The 12,571-nt window shown below is 49.8% G+C and overlaps 1 protein-coding gene across 1 annotated transcript in view; it reads left to right on the plus strand.

The window, feature by feature from the left end:
• Positions 1-10,979: 10,979 nt before the first annotated feature.
• The window catches only part of ESRRG (estrogen related receptor gamma), a 635,624-nt gene continuing 634,032 nt past the window's right edge, over positions 10,980-12,571 (plus strand). Inside the window, exon 1 of the mRNA XM_056110835.1 lies at positions 10,980-10,998. The gene's annotated coding sequence lies outside the window, so the exon portion shown is untranslated. The remainder of the gene's footprint in view (positions 10,999-12,571) is intronic.

The following is a 12,571-nucleotide window of genomic DNA, read 5'->3' on the forward strand; positions in this document are numbered from 1 at the left end:
ACCTAAGCTCCGTGTACTCCAACATACCAGCTTTAGGAGTGCTTCAAACTGAACACAAGAATCTGAGATATTCTCACTGGACTTGTCTGAAGCTGTAATTCCTAGCAGTCTTCTGGAACTATGTCCACACCAGAAGTAAGCACCATGGTAGCACAGGTGTGGGGGAGGAAAGGGTGTCACCTTGGGATGGGAAGATTCCCATCCTCTTGGCTGGAAGTCAAGTAAAATTCCAATTCCCAACAGAAATCATCTGCCAACATCCGAGGGCCATGCTTCCTTGCAACTTCTGCAAGGGCTCTTTGCACTTCCCAGATCTGCTAAATTGTCACAAATCCATAGGAAAGGCAAAAACAGGGTTGGCCTGTTTTTGATAACACAACTTCACATTACAGTATTCTCTTTCAAAACATTTATTTTGTTGATGATCTCAAAATCCTACCTTTCTTTTTAGAACCATCTCTCTCACGAGAGCGAACAAAGAGTTGCTATCCTAGCGGAACAAATCTTCCCTTCACATTTTGACCTTGTTTATATTTTCAGATGCCAGATGTACAAAAGTGGAATGGGTCAATAATATAATCCAATCATCAATAGCTACAAACTTCTTGTTTATTAATACATGATTAAAAATGTATATGGTAAAAATATATCGATTGTGGCCAAGTGTATGTTTGACAGGAACAATTATGGCTGGGGCTCCTAATTACCATATGAGCTATGTGTCCCAGCAGAAGCCAAGTGTGTTTAAAAGTCAAAAAGTAAAATAAATAAATAAATAAATAAATAAATAAATGTTAGAAAGCATCCCTTCCTTTTCTTTTCAAGTGGACTACCAGGATGGAACTTGGGAGTCCAAATATTTATTTATTAATTAATTTAGTTTGGGTTTTGGGGCCACACCTGGAGGTTCTCGGGCTTACTCCTGGCTCTGTGCTCAGGATCATTCCTGGTGATACTCTGGGGTATGTGGTGCCAGGGATCAAACCAGCCTGGCCATGTGCAAGGACAGGACCTTACCTGCATCCTATTTCCCTGACTCAGAATCTTTGATTTTATATCTTGGTTTATTTCCAAGTTCACTGTAGAAACATTTACACCACAAACCTCGTGACTCCTCATCTGACTTCAGAGATACAGAGAAGATTCCTGGCTCTAAGGGTATTGCGGATTAATCTCCAAAGCCAAGAATTGGAGAGGAAGTATACCAAGGTTTTTATAGTTCCTGTTTAAAGAACATCATCAGCTCATGCTTTATGAACTCTGAATTACAGCGGGGAATAAATGCTTGGGAAGTACTAAGACATGGAGACCAGAGAGTCTTGCCAAACCTGGTCCTCATCAAACAGATTTTGCAGAGTCCACCAGAAGAAGCAATCCTCTTCCATGGTGATTTATAACCCCCTGGGAAGTGACTCTAGTTTATTAACCTTGCTGATAAAGACCAAATGGGAAGTGTGAACTTCAGAGAATTAAGACATGAGCCTGAGTGGGCTTGGCAATGATAATAAAAAAAGTATTTGTATCAGGAAATGACGTCAATCTAGCCTGACATGACAATTGAACATATGGGTGGGGGTGACAGAGGAAAAAGAGCTTAAAGATTTGTATTTCCATTTCCTATAGTTCACCATGAGGAAGATTTTCTGTAACAGTAAAGGCAAGAAGATGTGTGGAAGTTAATATTTCCACTTTATGCCATTCATAATTGCTTACTTTATTTTTTTATTACTATTGTAGTACAAATACAACCATTCTTAAATAATTCTTTTGGAGTCATTTGAAGTCCCTGTTCAAGTCCCTATATTGAGTAATATAGCACAAAAAAAGGCATCACTCAAAATATATATAGCCAGTTGCCTGTCTTCAGTCCCCAAAGATAGTGCTTAGAGCACATGAGGACTCACCAGGTCATAAATATGTTCCTTAAGTTGGAAAATTGATTTTAACATTTGATCAAGGCTCTGTCACTTCTAAGGATTAGACTTATGATATCACAGCTAAAAGAAGACTGATCTATAACCAGAGTAGTGCTTCAGTGTGGGCTGTGGTCAGGGATGTTTCTTGATGAGCCCATGTCTCTAGACTCTGAGTTCCACCAGAACTCCTAAGGCTTTTCTCCTTTTACATGGACAGGATGGCTTGAGGGAGACTGGAGTTGGCACAATACTTATGCCTGAGAGAAAGCCTCATAAAACCAAACCAAACCCAAAGGGTTTTGGTATCTTTTTAATTGGTTCTCAAAGGTAAAACTTTCCTCCTGCCAGAAGTGTGAGGGTTGGTTTTGATTTCGTTTTCTTATAATATGCATTGATAGAGCATGGAAGAGCTGAAAATAATGTTCACAAAAGTGTGGGTTCCTTCCATGCTCCCTGGAATCAATAGTTCCTGGCTAGTCCACAATGTGCATCCAGCTCCCTGTCACCTGCAGATCAGCTTTCTCTCCCCAGCTAAATTTCCTGAGTAATTCTCAAATTTCTCCTTCTTGTGCCCTGGTTCTCTGCATTCATTCCTGTGTTTCTCTAAAGGCAAGTGATAGGGGTAGGGCAAGTAATACACTTATTAGCCCTCACATTCAAAGTGCCTGTGTTATTTGGACCTGAGAAAAATAAGACTTTTATGGAAGAAACAGAATTATTCTATAAACAGAACCAAGATGCATAAGTAAGTAATCCCTGAGGATGTTCCATATCCCAAAGCCTAGTGTCACAATGAATATACCGAAAATGGTTTAATAACACCATCCACTGATAAAACGAATAAATTCATTTTGTTTGTTTTAGCTTAAAGACAAAGATGACACACAACAGAGCACTGGATTATGATTTATAAAAGCTACACACATAAACACACAGTTTGGGGGTGTCATAGTCAGGAATGTTTAGGAACTAACCCTGCCTCTATGCTCAGGGTCACCCCTGACAAAGGTCAGGGAATCCGATGTGGTCCCAAGGGTGGAACTGGGATCATGTGAGGCAAAATGCCTTACTTCCTGTGTTATCTCTCCAACCCCATGCTTTGTAAAAGTTTTAAATGATATGCCAAACCTGCATGGGCATGTAGATCTTTGAGGGAAGGGAGACTTGAGGTCATGCCCAGTTGTGCACAGGGCTTACTTTTGACTCTGTGCTAATTGTTTATTTCTAGTGTGTGTGGAGGGGAGGGGGTGAATATTCAGTGCTGGGTATCAAAATGGGCTCCATGGCATGAAAACAAATATCTTTAACCCTGTTTTAGATCTCTGATCCCAACGTTCTTCATCTTATCTAGGCTCTTGTAGGCAAATTTAGTTAGGGAGCATTGATTCCTTGTCTATTCTCTCTAATAACTCTTTCATAGAAACTTTATTTGGTTCATAACCACACATACTCACCCTCTCTTCCATAGTTAAGGCTCCAAGCCAGATGTAGATTTTAAATAAATCACTTTCTGGTTTGTGCATCCACCTTATGTTTTGGAGCTCTCACCACTGGCACCTACTGGTCCAATCTAGTCAGGTAAAGTTCCAGGCAACTCTTAAGCATGAGTGCAATTACCCATGATATAAATCAGGGCCTGGATCTCAACTCAACAACAATTGGCTGTTCCAATTATCCCTGAATAATTAATTTTGTAAAGTCACACAGCTGCTTCATTTTTCATTATGTAATATTAAGCAACTAATTTTTAAAAAATCTACATTATATTGAATTATTGCAGACAGTTGAAGAGGTTAAAAAAAAACGTTCCCTGTAATGGAGGGCAGTAGAGAGTTTTATCCTATGAGACCTAAAATGTCCAGAGTTCAATAGAATTATATTCCTTTGGGTTAGGCCAAACCAAAGCACTGGTGGTATTTACAAACATCTGGAAACAAGACATAAAAATAGATTATTATTTAGTCTCATGCATATTTATGTGTCATTGTGCATGCACATTTATACAATAGTGCATATTATTTCCATGCATTTGACAGGAAAATGGAAGGCACCATTTTACTGTAATTATTATTCATTTTTCTTCTGAAAAATGAATGACCAGAAAAACTACAAAAAAAATTGAGGGAACACCATACTCTCCCAGTTGATTTCTTTGTTGATCATCACAATTCCTTACAAGATAGTTCACTTGTAAGTATGTGTTTGCTGTGTGTGTCTGAGAAAGAGAGAGAGAGAGAGAGAGAGAGAGAGAGAGAGAGAGAAAGATTTTGCATCACTTTATGATATTGAAAATCTGAGCATCCTTCTCAAAGAAATATGTAAAACACAGTTTGAACTATCATAAGGAATGTTTTTTTTCAAAATGTACTTATTGTTAGAGTCTATTGCTTCCTAACATTACAAATTGGTGAATTTAAAATGGTCAGTTTTCTTTGAAAAAAATTTATATATCCTCAGTGTGACTAAATAGACACAAATTAAATAAGAATCTCATTTCTTCCTGATTTCAGTTTAACACCATTGTCTCCTGCTGTTGACAAATCACTTGAGCTGAGGGAGAACTGACACAGGAGATGGAGTGTAGACAGGAGCTGTGGCGCATGTCAGTGGGTATTGGATGGTGTCTACAACACAACTCACAAACACACTTAAGGCTCCAGAAACAAACAGCACCACGCTGGCCATCACCACCCTGATTGATGCCCTTGGTCAAGCCACTGTGGTCATGTTTAGTTGTTCTGATATCCATTGTTTCACTTCTATCAAGTCACCAGCAACCAAGATGGAGGACCTGAAGAAGTAGGTCACAGCAAGTTTCTCTGTAAGCGGCACTAAGCAGCACATCAGCAGGGGGGTCATTGCTAATGGCCTTTCCTGCATACAGTGTTGACCAGGCCTCTTTGTCTGGGTCATTCTTGTATTCTCTACACCACTCAACCAGTAGAATTTTTAGAAAATATAACCAGGGAGGTGACTGCTTCAGCTATTCCAAAATCCTCCAAAGCAATCAGATCTGGACGGGCCAATTCTGTGTCCAGTGCCTGGAGGACACAGGGAGATTTCTGATCTTGAAAGTCTCTGTGGTTCTCTTATAAACCATCTACCTACTTCCTTTGAGAAAGACAACGGGGAGGGGGGCTAACTGCTCTCAGGAACTGATGATATAACACCGTGCAGCTGCTAATGCATATGGATGCGTCATGCTAATGTCCCCAGCAGAAACACATTCTTTAGTTTAAACCTGCAACCATATTCAGCAATAAAAGAGTTTCCAAATCAAACTGCTGACTCCTTTTCCCCCCTTATCAAAACACCCCGGCATACATCTTACCAGGCAGAGTAAATCAAAAGAACCAGCTGGAGTTACCAACTCTTGTTTTCCCCTGGATATCAGGTGTGCACCGCAATTTTGCAGCTCAATTTGGGAGCTGAAATGAGTGTGGTCTCCTAACATTCAAAATTAAGCCATTTGGGCAAAGCTTCTGCTAACTCTCTGAAGGCTTTATCTTTGCAAAGGGACATTGTCATTTTATCTGAATATCAAAAGATCCAGAGGAATTAAGAGGTAATAGGATTGGGTTTTTGTTTGTTTGTTTTTGAGCGTTTTCTTTTGTTTGGGGTCTTTCTTTGTGGTCTTTTAGCTTAAAATGCTGCAGATTCTCTGGTAATTGATAGAAAAAGTAGATTCACGGGAAGGGCAGAAAAAGAACGTGGAAAAAATAGAAAGACGAAGGAATTTAGGGAGCAATCTAGGGACATTAAATTTTCCAAAGCATCGACATAGTTAGAGAAAAGAGCTGTGGATTTATGGTGACATATACTTCTTCTCGTGTGGGTACCTAGTATTTATTGAAAAGTTCTGTATTGGGGAATGAAAATGTCAACCAAGAAACTTCAGCCATACCTGGAGGGGATGTTAACTAGGACCCTGGGAACGATTCACTCCAACTTTTCCTTTTATGGCTGGGAGAAGAAAAACTACTTTAACTCTTTCTTTTTTCTTTTTATAGGACTCGATACTGAAGGTGAGGGTTAGAAGAGGCAGGCAGTGGAGATTAGATGGCGGAAAGAGAAAATGAGAGCATATCTGGGGATTAACCCGCATTTGTGCTCTACAGGGAAGCCAGCTAGTCACTCACTCTCAGACACCACTCCCTTGGAAAGGCGTCATTTCTGAATGAAATTACTTGGGGTAAGACGCCAGACTGCAGGAGGCACCGGTGCTGCTCTCTCCACTGCTCCTGTGCCCAGCTAGGGTTGGACTGGGCTGGCTAAAGATCACCCTGAACTCTGCTGAAATTATCTTGGCTGGGGAAAGGGGCCATTCCTCTTTCTCAGAACGGGGTATAAATGAAGCTGGTATCTTAGTCCCAGAGAGCGCGGGGCCTGGACCAATGAACTTAGGACAGCTGGTAGCTGAGCCTAACTTGCCCATCCATCCACTCCTGAACTCACTCAATCTCAGAACACAGCGCAGTCCTGAGTCCAAGAACAACTGGTTGGGAAAGGCTTTCGGGAGGGATGTGCAAGGAGGGCCGGTGATGGGGGCAGGTGCCTGCGTCCTTTCCTTTCTTTCCTTCAACCCCCCAGCTCAGGCTCAGGGGCGATCACCAGCCCTTTGCTAGAAGCGAGGCCAGAAAATATTTCAAAAGGGGAAATGAACCCATTGCAGGACGCCGGCAACTCCTCGCCTGCATCTGGCAGCCCGGGCAGGGGCAGCGCGCGCCCGGCTAATATACATATTTCCAGGATGGAGGCTGGGCGACCGCTTCTTCGCTGGGTCAATGTGTTAATTAAAAGTTGGTCTGAGTTGGTCAGCCTCAGTCCCAGACGTACTTAACAGCATGCAATTAACACATAAGGCAAGTCTTTTTAGAGATACCAGAATTGAGCTGTCCCCCACCCCCCGCAAGAAACCCCACCCGAGCCTTGCCCCTTCCAGCGCAAGAGCCTAGGACAAGAAGGAGAAAGTCATTAAAAGACGTAATTAAACTCTGTGTGTTGGGGGGGGGGGGGGGGAGGCGGTCGTCGCCGTGCGGAAAGGGGATCGGGCTGGGGAGGGGTTGGAGAAATTGGCCAAATCTATATAGTTCAAAAATAAATAGCAAATTGATTTTCTGCAGGATGGGCTGGCGGGAGATCCGGTTCCCCGCGTTCCCACCCCATGTATATTAAACAGCGGGCACGGGCGGCGGGCGGCGCGCGGCGCGGTGACCCGGTGAGCGCCCCAGTGCCGGGCCTGGGCGCTGGTCCGCGCCTCCGCCGCCAGCCGGCTGCCGCACCGGGGCCTCGCGCAGCCAGATTGGTTTCTAGGACGGGGATAATTATCGCACTTGCCTAGCTACACACTTGCCTAGCGTCCTGTCTGTTTGCAGAGTGCAGAGAAAGAGTGTGTGCGTGCGTGCGTGCGTGCGTGCGTGGTAACCGAGCCCCTGTGGATAAACTATATTTCTGTACAAGATGAAAGCTATGGCTGGAGATTCATCGCAGCTCACAGAGAAGGAGGGGCGGGCGGGCCAGAGGTCTCTCGCCCTTGGCTTTAGCCCCCAGCAAATGCCTCCCGGCACTTAATTTGTTCCCATGCACCGGGTTTCCAGGCCTCCAAGTCAAGGACCGGTTTGCTCTAGAGTGTCTTTTCATTCGGATGGCCTCTGACAGACCGCCCCTCCCCCTTCCCGCCCCCCCCCTTGTCCAATCTTGATGCAGTCACTGACCCTCCCCAATATGCCCACTTTTCACTCTGCACTCCATCATCTCCCAGGGAATTAGATAAGCCAGGCAGGAAGAGGTGCCCAGTTGGGTACTTGAACAGCCCCATGAGCTTCTAGTCATCTCTTAAGAATGGTCACAGAGAGGCACCTTCTGCTCCTTACATCTTGGGAATAACAGGGAATTTGACTCCATTACCAACAACCCCTAAAATGGGGACACGAATCTGATTTCATCACCAACAGCCCCTAAAAGGGAGACACGGGGAGCAATTCTAAGCAATTAATTGTACATGCCCTATCTAAAGGGTGTGCCTTATTGATGACACCTGATGAAGCAAATAATGGCTTTGCGCTATCTTGCCTTATTCATCTGGTCCTTTGCAGAGACCTGAGTGAAGGAGAGATGAACTGTGATGGATGGAGAGACAGACAAGAAAGGAGGAGAGGGAGGGAGAGAGAGAGAGGTGGGGGTTGACTCCAGACCCTCAGACCCTCCGCAGCACATCAGATTTGATGGGGTGTCAGCTTGGGCGAAGGCAGAGTGAGCAGTGATTTAAATCTGGGCAGGATCGCTGTTCATGGGTGCCCAGCGCCCCCCACCCCCTGCCCACGCTGCCTTCTTGCAGCTCCCTTCTCTAGGATACAGAAGGTGAATAATGAAACCATTTTGCTAATAGTTTATGAGCCATGAGATTGGAAATGTATATGGATAGACCAGAGCACCAGACAAAAATCATTTGAAAAAGAAGCGTAAGGCTTGCCAGAGAAAGAAACCCACCGTATTCTCCCTGTGTGTCTCTATCTCTGTCTCTGTCTCTCACCCAGCTACCAGGGTCAGAGAGACCTGGCAGGAGAGCAGCAAGTCGTTGCCCTCAGATGAGGAGAGAGAGAGAAGGGAGAGGAAGGAGGAAGAGAGAGACAGGCAGAGACAGAGACAAAGACAGAAGAAAGAAAGGGGAGAGAGAAAAAAGGAGAGAGAAGAGAGGCGAGAGAGAAGAGAGGAGAGAGAGAGAGAAGAAAGGAGAGAGAAAAAGGGAAGAGAGAGGAGAGAGAGAAGAAAGAGGAGAGAGAGAGGGGAGAGGGAGGGGAGAGGGAGGGGAGGTCATCCTTATCATTGGGATTTTCTGCCGCCTGTGAAGGGATCTAGAAAGATCTATCACACTTGGGCAGTTTTCCCCCAGAGAGGAAACAATAGAGGTGAACTAGGTGCGCTGATGACTGACTAGAGCCACTGGCTGAGAGCCTGCCAGATCTGTCCCCAGAAGGGCTACGTCCCCTTTACCAGACCCCAGAGGCGCGGAAAAGCGCAGCCAGGGAGCCACTGAGCACCGCGCTTGACCGGGAAGTGGGCTCGAACACCGTCTGGCCGAGCAGCGCTGGCTGCAAAGCCTGGGGTCCGAAGCGGACAAAGGGCAGATGGAGGGCAGAGGAGGGGCCGCTCTGGGTGAAGGATGAAGCGTCCTCTGGGCCTCACTCTGCTCAACGGACAAAGAGGCCTTAGAGTTGAGGTAAATCCTCAAAACCACCTGGAAAGGATGCCCCAGGCCCCTTGGGAGCCCCGACGACGGCCGAGTGTCCGGCCGTGCTACGAGCCGGGAGGCCCCGACAGGTAGACTAGCAGGGGCGCGCCGTGAAGCGCACCCGAGACTCGCTGGGGGAGCCCCCACCGGATCCCAGGCCCCGAGGGCCCAGGTGAGGAGGTGAGAGCCTGGGGACTCGTGTCCCCGCCGGCGCGGAGAGGAGCTGCGTGTGCGTCCAGCAGTTGAAGCCAGAGGACAAGCTCCTGGAGGAGGGGGAGATGGGGGGCGTTTCCTTCCAAACTCAGCGGGTCCCGCTTGCCAAGAGGCAGCAGGCAGGAAGCGGGGTGAGACGCGGGGTGGTGCCCATCCCCACTGCCCCGGCTTCCCTTTGATTTGATTTTCCAGGGCGGTGCGGAGGAGAGGTGCGTTCCTGCTTGGGGTGTCGGGCTGGTGACGCTGCACCCTTTTGGAGGGCCCCTTGGGCTCACAGCGGGGTGCAGACTCGGCGTCCGAAATGGAGGCCTCAAAGGCGAGAGGGCAGGCCCCCATTTCCCCTCTGACCCTCTTCTCCAGCTCCTCTCCTTTCACCTGCTGCTGCCTCATTTTCTCGATCGCCCTGCCCCACAGATCTGTCCACTTACCAGTTGTGTCTGGGGCATCTGCTCAAGACAGCTTGACACACACTCCCCTCGGCTCCCCTCACACACACACCTGGGGGCCACACTCACACACCTGGGTTATCTCGAGTGGGGAGCGCGTCTAGCTGTCCGGATGAGCGCTGCTTGCGAGGTAACACCGCCAATGAAAATGGGAAGGAGAATGAACCCAATTACCATTTGCAAGCGGCCCCAGCTGCTAGAAAGGGGCCGCTGGGGATAGAAGTGGGGTGTCTAGACCGAGTCAACCGAGGGCACAAGACGGGGCAGCTCCTTAGAAAGCTCCCAACCGCACTGCCTAGAGCCCAGGCCAGTTCAGGCAGGACGCACGCCCCGGGTTCCCAGAGCTTCTCCTGCACGCTCGCTCAGGGTTCAAACCTAGGAAACCTAGGAGCGGTTGTCTAGGGGCGGGGTTGGTTAGCCCGGCGAGCGGGGGGAGGGGGGAGGGGGGAGGGGGGCGGCGGTGACAGTCGCTCCAGGGACGCCTCTAGGATCTTGTAAGAGCCCCTTCTCTCTTCCTTCCCAAGCTCGCAGACCATCTAAATTGCCGCTCTCGCTTCTCCGGGGAACCCCCGATCTTGCCAGCCGCTGCTCTCTTTCTCTGGCGGAGGCGCGGGGGAAACCCGGTTCCTTGCGCCCCCACGATTTGCTTCTACTCTAGCTGTGCTGCCTAGGGGGTGGGGGGGGGGGCGAAGGAGGCTTGCTATCCCTACTCTTCCTTACCTGTGGAGTCTAGTTGGGGGCCGGGGGTGGGGGTAAAGGTCAGTGGATACGGACAGTCCCAGAGACGAAGTTCCCCCTCCCCCAGGGAAGATAACAAAAGATTTAAATTCTAATAAAATCTAATTCCAACCCCTTTCCAAATCTGCTCTTTCCCAGATCTCGCCTGCAGGGGGTGGGGTGCGGCGGGGTCTGGGGCAGGTCCGGGCTTCCCGGGGAAGCGGAGATTCCGGCACTGACACCCGCTCCTCTCATTTGGCCGCAGACCCCATCTAAAAGTTGCCTATTTATAGGCTCTGCGCCGCCGCTCCAGGCCCGCGCCCGCTGCCCGCTGCCCAGCGGCCCCGTCTCGATTGTGTCCCGTGACTCGGGGTGTTGTTTCTGCCCTCCAGCCGCAAGCAGCCAGGGAGACGCTAGCGGGGAGCCCGAGACCACCCCCGCGCTGGAGTGGAGAGCGGCTCGGCAGTTGGACCAAGTGAGTGCGCGCCTGACCCGGCTCCGCGCGCGCTCGTGCGGCGGCCCCCGTGGAGGCGCTGGCCCTGCACCCCCGTGCCCGCGCGCCCCGCGCCCACAGCCGCCCCTCACCCCTCACCTCCACCTGTCCCCACCCGCTTCCCTCCTCGCCGTCTCCCTTCTGAATCTCTAGCGGCCGCATCTCTGCTTCCCACGGCGCACAACTTGCAGCTGAGTTTTCCTTTGGGCGCCAGAAAGGAATCCGGCGGGTCTTTACGCGGGAGGCGGGTGGGCCGCGCGCGGGAGCTAGAAAGAAGACAGCGGCGACGGAGACAAGGGGCTGGGGAGGTGCGGGGTGTTGCGGGTCGGAGCGCGGGCGGGTCTGCGTTGAGGGCCACGAGGCGCCTTGGGGTGCTTGCCCTTTTTTTCCCCTCCGAGATCGAGCGAGCGCACAGCGCACGGAGCCTCGTTTTCGGGAGGGCGGTATGCGGGGGCTTGACTCTGCGATTCTGGGACAGATGTCTCCATCTCTATCTCTCGGACTCACCCTAGCCGGCCGAGAAGGACTTGGCCACGGGCTTAGGGAAATAGGGTCAGGGTCAGGTTCCCTAAATTCCTGGTAGAACTGGACGCAGCGACGCTTCTCCCGCCCCAGCGGCTGCGCCGGGACGTGCATTCATGCAACCAGCCGCTCGCCGACCGCGGCAGTCCGTAGCCGTGACCTTGTCCTCTTTTGCCAAATGTCAAAGAGCCCTAGAGGATGCTCCTGCCAGCGTTTGCAAGCTCCAGAGTCCAAGTTGGGGCTGTGGGGTGAGGGTAGGGACAGGCCCTCCCCTTCCCCAGGCCCGTGCCCCGAACCCCGAGCGAGCAGAGCTCCGTGCCGTGCCGCGCGTCTCTGGCGCTGGGTAAGGCCATAAGCGCCGCAGCAGCCAGGCACGCGGTGGGGGGCGAGAGACTTTCCGCACTGAAGGTCAAACACCCCTTTCCTTCCAGAGCCTTCCTTTGAAGGACAGGGTGCCAGGGTAGTTGTGATGACTATAACCCAGGGCTCAGATCCCTTTGGCAGCAAATCAGAGCGCAGGCGCCGGCTATGAAGAAGAATTCGGAAGCTTTGAAAGAAGATTTCGGGCCTCCATGACTCAATGGCCCTTCTCCCCAGCCAGGTTAACTTCTCACCCGCCCGGATCTGGTGAATGCCAGGATTGAGGCTCCTCAACCCACAGCTCACAGTCGCTGGACCTTGCAGGGAGAAGGCCTGTTCTCCAGGGCATGTGTGCCTTACACACGGGGCTAGGAGGTGTGTCTGTCCCTAGGCTGCAGCCCTGCTCTGCCAGGAGCTTGCACTGCAGGCTCCACCTGGATCAGACAGGACTGGGTCACTGGCTCTCGCCTGGACCCCACAGATGGACTTGAAAGTCAAGAGTGAGTTGGCTGCTGACCCTGGCCCAGGCCAGGGAGATGTCAAAATGAGTCCCAGCTCAGAGCAAGAAACCAGGGGCTGTAAGGCACCAGGGAATGCAGGGATGGAAGAGTGTGTGGTGTCAGTTCTAGCCATACTTTCCTTGTACCCATTGCTTTCTCTCACCTTGTAACAG

This window comes from Sorex fumeus, unplaced genomic scaffold (assembly GCF_029834395.1).
Source record: "Sorex fumeus unplaced genomic scaffold, SorFum_2.1 ptg000010l, whole genome shotgun sequence".
Lineage (NCBI taxonomy): Eukaryota > Metazoa > Chordata > Mammalia > Eulipotyphla > Soricidae > Sorex > Sorex fumeus.